The 6,616-nt window shown below is 37.8% G+C and overlaps 1 non-coding gene across 1 annotated transcript; it reads right to left on the bottom strand.

The window, feature by feature from the left end:
- Positions 1-6,183: 6,183 nt before the first annotated feature.
- Positions 6,184-6,255, bottom strand: TRNAH-GUG (transfer RNA histidin (anticodon GUG)). Its single transcript has one exon. It is a non-coding gene; the product is annotated as a tRNA-His (tRNA).
- Positions 6,256-6,616: the final 361 nt, after the last annotated feature.

The following is a 6,616-nucleotide window of genomic DNA, read 5'->3' as shown; positions in this document are numbered from 1 at the left end:
TGCGCATAAAGTCAACATACAACGGTACATTGCTGCATAAATAAATAACTACAAATGAAAGCACAGCACCCACACACACATACAAGTACATGCGTGTAAATGTGTGCGATTGTACCGATTGTTGGCTGGCTAGCGCAGCAATACTCGAAGCTCGTTAGTTTGGCGACCAGGATGTTAACGATGTGGGCGCATACTTGTATAACCAGCCTATCCTCGAGATGCCTGCATGGCGTGCATAGATGCTTGCATATACATATGTACATGCATATTTGTAGTGGTGTGTTGGTTGCTGCAACACGGCATATATTTGGGGGAGGCATGCCATTAAGCGCATCAAACTTTTTATTCATTTCAGCTTCGATACACGAGCTTATGCATATGCATTCGTGTATGTGTGTGTGCATGCTGATAGGTTATGTTGCGCGTATGTTGGTTATTGCATAATTCGTTTTTTTTCGCTCGTATTAACTTTGTTGCGACACTGACCAAATACACCTTGTGCGCTATGCGGCCGTTTCATTTCCGCTGCTTTCGAATTGCAGGCACCCGACCTCCCCCGAACCCGAACCACTCTACTCCTGCTGATATGTTGCAGAGACGTTCGCTTGCTCGTTCCCTCATTTGTCTTTAACCGTTAACTGCATTTGCTGTGTTTTTTTTTTTTATATTTATGTATATACATATATGTGTTTGTGTGTGCGTGTGCGTGCATAGCGTCCTGCATCCAATTCGTTGCTGCTCACGTTCGTTTAATATGCAAAACATTGGCATTTTTTTGTTTGTTCTTATTGTTGTTGTTTGCCAAACGCTCATCGATAAAAGCCGCACTAACCAATAGCAGCGATGGGTGCAAGCGCACACGCACACACACACAGCAACACTCACATACACTTGCCCTTCTACACTGCCCGTGTGTAAAATAAAAGCAATATTTTGTTGTATGTGGCAAGTGTAGCGCCAAAGCGGCAAGGACATGGACATGCATTGCTGCTGCTGCTGCCCCTCCGCCACACCCCGCTGCCTTCACCATCGCATTTTTCATCAATCACATGTGCATGCATGTGGGCGTTTTTTCTAGGCATGTGTGTGCTGCGCCCGTTGCTGATGCTGCTGTTGCTGTGGTGTTGCACGTTAATTACTGTAGCCCACACAAAAGGATAAGCGCGCTGCTGGTCGTCCTTTTCGCTTAATTTTTATTCCTTTCCATTTTATTTCCATTTTGCTGCATGATTTTTATGCTTGTCTACGTCGAAGCGACAGCGGCAGCAATATCCAATAACCGATAACGGCAAAGAGGCAACAACAACTGCATGTGTTGCACGCTTGTAGCCAGCTTTGGTCGGAAAAAATGTGGGCGAAAGTGTGTTTTTATCTGCTTCGCTAAAAGTTTTTTCTTACCTCCCTACACTCGCCAACTCTCCGGTGGCTTCCTCATTCTGTCGCTGTGGCAACTGACCACTGCAGTCTCCGTTGCGGCGCTCCCACCGCACCCAAGAGAATTGGTGCGCTTTGACTAAATATTCGATACAAACGAATGTTCATCAATTCGGAAATCTCTATCAGGAATGTGGCAAGCACTAAAACAACAACCAAGTAACGGTAGAAATTAAAAAATGACTGAAATAAAAAATGTGAAAAAATTTAGAGGAAAAAAATTAAAAATTTTTGTTACTTCCATAAAATCTTTGGAGGCGGAGTATAACTGAGTATAACGACAAAAAATATGTGTATACAACAACAAAAGCATCGAACTAAAAATGTGGCATGTGTTGGATATGGTAAAGATTGCCACATGTGGAATGGTTGCGCGGCTTTCCGTCCGCATATTTACCAATATCTTCATTTCATTTCGCATACTTTGACCCACACTCCCTTTCTAACGGTGTATCGAGGTTCCCCATCGATGTTGCATATGCATATATGTCCCTTTATATTGAGTTGTTTCGTTCTTATTTCGTAAAATCCTAAGCGGCGTCAGTTTTTCTGGAGTAAGTAAAAATACAGCGCAAAAAATATTCTTGAATTGACGGAAGTATGGTCGGTAATAAAGATTATGTGAGAGGCTTTAAAAAAGCTCACGAGAGCAGTATGTTTAAATTGCGAAAACTTTCAGTTAGATAACTAATACTTGATATATTATTTAAGTTCTAAAGTTGTATCATTTTGATACTTCACTTTTTGTAGTGGTTCAAGCCAAAAACTATGAATTATAAAGAAGGAAAATGTATGTAGCTATATATGTATATGGTATAATTAGCTCTGGTGCTTCTCTGCTGATCTCTTCTGTCAAAAACTTTACAACTGAAACCACAAAAAAAACTTATGCTGTAGAATGTAATACGAAAGCGTGTTTGGAAAGTTCCTTATTGCTATTCTACTATCGCTAGTTGATTATCCCAGTATTTTGCATTTATACCAGTTGTTTGTTCGATTCGCCACTCTCCCAGGTGTGGTCGATTGAGTACAACGTGTCAAGTCTCGATTGGTGCCAAAACCGCTCAAGTTTTGGAAAAAAACCTCTCGTCTAACTATTAGAACCACTTGGAATGCATTAATAGACGAGATTTGAATTTACGCATACGACTCTGAAATCACCGACCAATAAAGCGAATATCGTGCAAAAGGTGAAGCAAGACCGAAAAGACCACGTCAAAAACGATCAAAACTTAAGGTGATGTTGACAGTTTTCTTTCATTATCGTGGTGTCGTGCATTATGAATTCCTTCCGGCGTGCCAAACTGCCAACAAAGAATATTTTTTGAGCGTTATACGTCGTTTGCGTCAAGCTTTTCGCCTGAAATGGCCGAAATTATGTACGAAGAACTCTTGGTTCTTTCATCACGATAATGCACTATGCCACACTGCATTGTTTCTCCGCGACTTTTTTGCCAATAACGCTACTGATATCGTTTTAACGCCTGTTTTTAGATCTTAAGTGTCGACAAAGCGAACAAATTATAAATCTGCTTAGGCATTTAATTCTATTCATGCCAGCTCAGCTGGATGTCTAAAATTTTGATATCCGTGGTGTTTTAGCCTTGATCTCACAAACATGGGACAGTCAAGAAGAATGTATTGAGATTTTACTATGAAGCAAAAAAGGGCAATGGTCAGTTAGAACTCCTACAATCAACAAATGCCTAACCTAGCCGAAGCTGAAAAGCTCGCAGGTTCGTTTGCTTTTTACAAGACTGCCACCGCTGAAATTCATTGAAGTAAGAATATCTCATTTGGGATCTGTAACAAGTGGTGTAATCAATAACTAATAATATGCCTATCCCTCTTCTCGCAAGTGGTTTCCTGGTGTTTTGGGCTGTAATTACCGTCTGACCTGTCAATATGTAGTTGAACGTATTAGTATATATTTCAAAGATGTGCCTGGATTGCAGATGCTCTAAAGCTCTCATCTTGAGCACGTTTGCTTCAGAGAGAGAGAGAGAGATAGTGAGAGAGGGACAGAAATATTTAGAGAGAGAGAAACATATATAGAGGGAAAAAGGAAGATAAAGAGAGAGATATAGAAAATTGTTTGGATAATGGATATGTCGGTACCCTTTACCGTAGAAAGATAAAGAAAATATTATAGATACCGCTTTTATGTCGGTACCCTGTACCGTTAATTGTAGCATTATTTTGATAGCATAAGTTTTTAAGTAAGTTATAATTTTACTCAGTTAGGAAATAACTATTCTGATTAATATACCATAATTTGGTTAAAAAAATTTGTATCAATATTAAAAAACTTTGATTTTACAGATTTTACAGATTTTTTCATTTTTCTCTATTTTTATTTACTTTTTTTTCGTTTCTAAACAACCAGCAACAGCAACAACATTTGCAAGAGCACCTGAAGGTGGTAGCAAAATATAGTGGTACATGCATGTACCTGGATACTTTACATAGGTACATACCTCCTTTTAATGCAGCCCCTCTGTGTGTGGGGAGAGTTGGGTTGTCCACTGAGCTTGATTCGTTCACTTTCAAGTTTGCCATTTTTCACTTTTTATTAGAAGTGTTCTTCTTGTTGTTTGTTTGTTTTAATTTTCAAACAGCCTGTACCCTGCTGCACTACCCCCGCCTCTCACAACAGACCCGCTCACGGCCCCGTCGCTCCCTATTTGCATGTGCATGTTTTGCGGCAAAATAATTGAATCGGAAAGTACAAAGTGAAGCGCAGAAAATGTTTTATGGCTGCCTTCAATGTTGTACTTATTTTTTTTCAAATTTGTGTTGTTTTGTTTGTTGTTGTAAATATTTCTCTTTTTACTCTCATTTACTACACATCGGAAAAAATATCGTAATTAAACAGGACATGCTTCTGATGTTGAGTGCACTGAAAGCAGGACATGCATCAACACACACACATATATATATGCATATACTAATATAGCAACACTCTCACACACTCACACATCCACACCTGCACTTGCAATTTCACATATTTTTATGCTTTCATTTACATGTCAGTTATAGTTTTGTACTCATACCGTGTTGTTGTTGTTGTTATTGTTGTGGTGCACTAAAGTGTATTGAATATTTGAATATGCGCTTCGGCGCTCATATGTGGCGTTCATGCCAGCGTGTACAGCAAATAACGAAATAAAAAACTGCCAACAAGTACAACAAATCCAAGCAAATTTTCTAAGCTTTTTTCTTCATTTTTTCGATTGCTGCAGAAAAATTACATTTTATTGTTCCTGTTGTTGCCAGTCTCATTGTTTATGTTTTCACCGTTTTTACTGTTATTGTTGCTGTTGTTGTTTCCATCAATTTTTCCTCTAAGTTGCACATTGATAAATGAATCCAATTAAAAGACACTTCACTTGCATCAATGATTTTCGCGCTGCCTCTGCTGATTGCCGTGCTGCGAGTGGCTGGCTGGGTTGCTTTCTTTGAAGTCAGGCGCTGGAAATTTAATTTCTCTATCTCTATGTGATACTAAATATTGTTATTTTTAAATAACGGTTCCTGATTAAATTATTTCTCGATAAGTTAAATGGGATCAGTTTTTTTTTTTTAAAAGACTTTGGAGAAAATTACGCCTTTTAATACTTTTTATGTACACATCTTAAAAACAAGGTGGCAGCATTGCATTTTTTCTTGAGATAGACAATGGCAGTCTCATAAAATTCGTTGTTAAGCATTATATAGTCGGACTTCATAGAGGTCAGTGCAAAAAACATGTCCCAAGCTTTTTCATATATCACAAACAACTTGGGTGATTTGTACAAAATTTGACATATAACAATATCAAATTTTTAGAACAGTTCCAAATGGGAAAGGTCAGACCGCAGTCATGCCTACTTCTCCTTATTAAAACGCATCATTATCTTCAACATGATAACTCAAACATGATCAAAATCAGGCCAAGTAAATGTTATGTCTCTGGCACGTGGCAACTCTCATCAAAAAATTATCGAATTCAAACTAGGTCTTTCAAGACTTTAGATATCGAACTTTTGGTTAGTTTTATACCGAAAATATAAGTCAATTCGCGAGATATCTCAATGAACTCTTTCAAGTGCTATAAAATCGGTTCAGTATTTCCCCTAGCCCCTATATACTTAATATAAAGATTTTCGAACTTTCGGTTGGCTTTAAAGCGTATGTATCGTTCAATATAGCAGATATCTTAACAAAATGAGATTAACATATTTTCTTAGATATACTGTAGTTTTGTGCCGAAAATCGATGAACTTCACCCATCCATTACTCCAGCTCTAGTAAACTATATATGTACATATTTGATTTTTGTTATTCTAGTTTATTTTGTATCTAATATATCAGTCCTAGTTAGACTTAAGAAGGTAAAAAGCAAATGAACACCTTCAGACATTTTCTTACCTCCAATAAAGTGTTTTTCAACCTTCCCTTTGACTTTATATCATATATATATGTTATATCGACAGTTGCTTTCAGCCAAGATTTCTTAAAAGAGTATCTTCTTATCTTGAAAATAGAACACAATGATAAGCTTTCAGATGCAATCAGCGTCTGTTCAGGTGTTCCGCGAACCACAAATTTGAGCCTTCTATGTATCAAAATGGTATTATACTATTTACTTAGCACTTCTACATATTATTATTATACAAACTGTTGATTTGTACTTCATATAAATTATTTTGTAAATTAAAAATACAAAAAATGTATCTCCCTCCGTGACAATGTGTTACTTGAACACATTGCCGTGACCAGGATTCGAACCTGGGTTACTACGGCCACAACGTAGGGTCCTAACCACTAGACGATCACGGCTATGGGAGACACATATTTTATTTGAGCAAATTACAGACAACTGCCGTTAGCCAGCTAACGCTAGCTCTCACTAACGCTTCTATTCCTCTTTCCTTATTGTTGCTATTGCTTACTACACTCTCACCACCACCTTTGGAAACCACATTTACTTTTAGAGACACTGCTCAACCAGCATTTTGTTTCGTTTTTTAAGAGCGCACTGTCTTATCGACTCATTGGAGAGCGCATGTGTACGAAAGATGAGTAATGCTGTTTATTATTGTTTTTGCTTTAGGGGCTAAAAATAGTTATGCGTATCATCAAGGGAATATTAAGCATTGCGTATGAGAGTGGAAATGAAATAATAGCGGAAATTTATTTT

Source organism: Bactrocera oleae, chromosome 5 (genome assembly GCF_042242935.1).
Source record: "Bactrocera oleae isolate idBacOlea1 chromosome 5, idBacOlea1, whole genome shotgun sequence".
Lineage (NCBI taxonomy): Eukaryota > Metazoa > Arthropoda > Insecta > Diptera > Tephritidae > Bactrocera > Bactrocera oleae.
The sequence above is the reverse complement of the archived record's forward strand: the minus strand, read 5'-3'. Positions and strand labels throughout refer to the sequence as shown.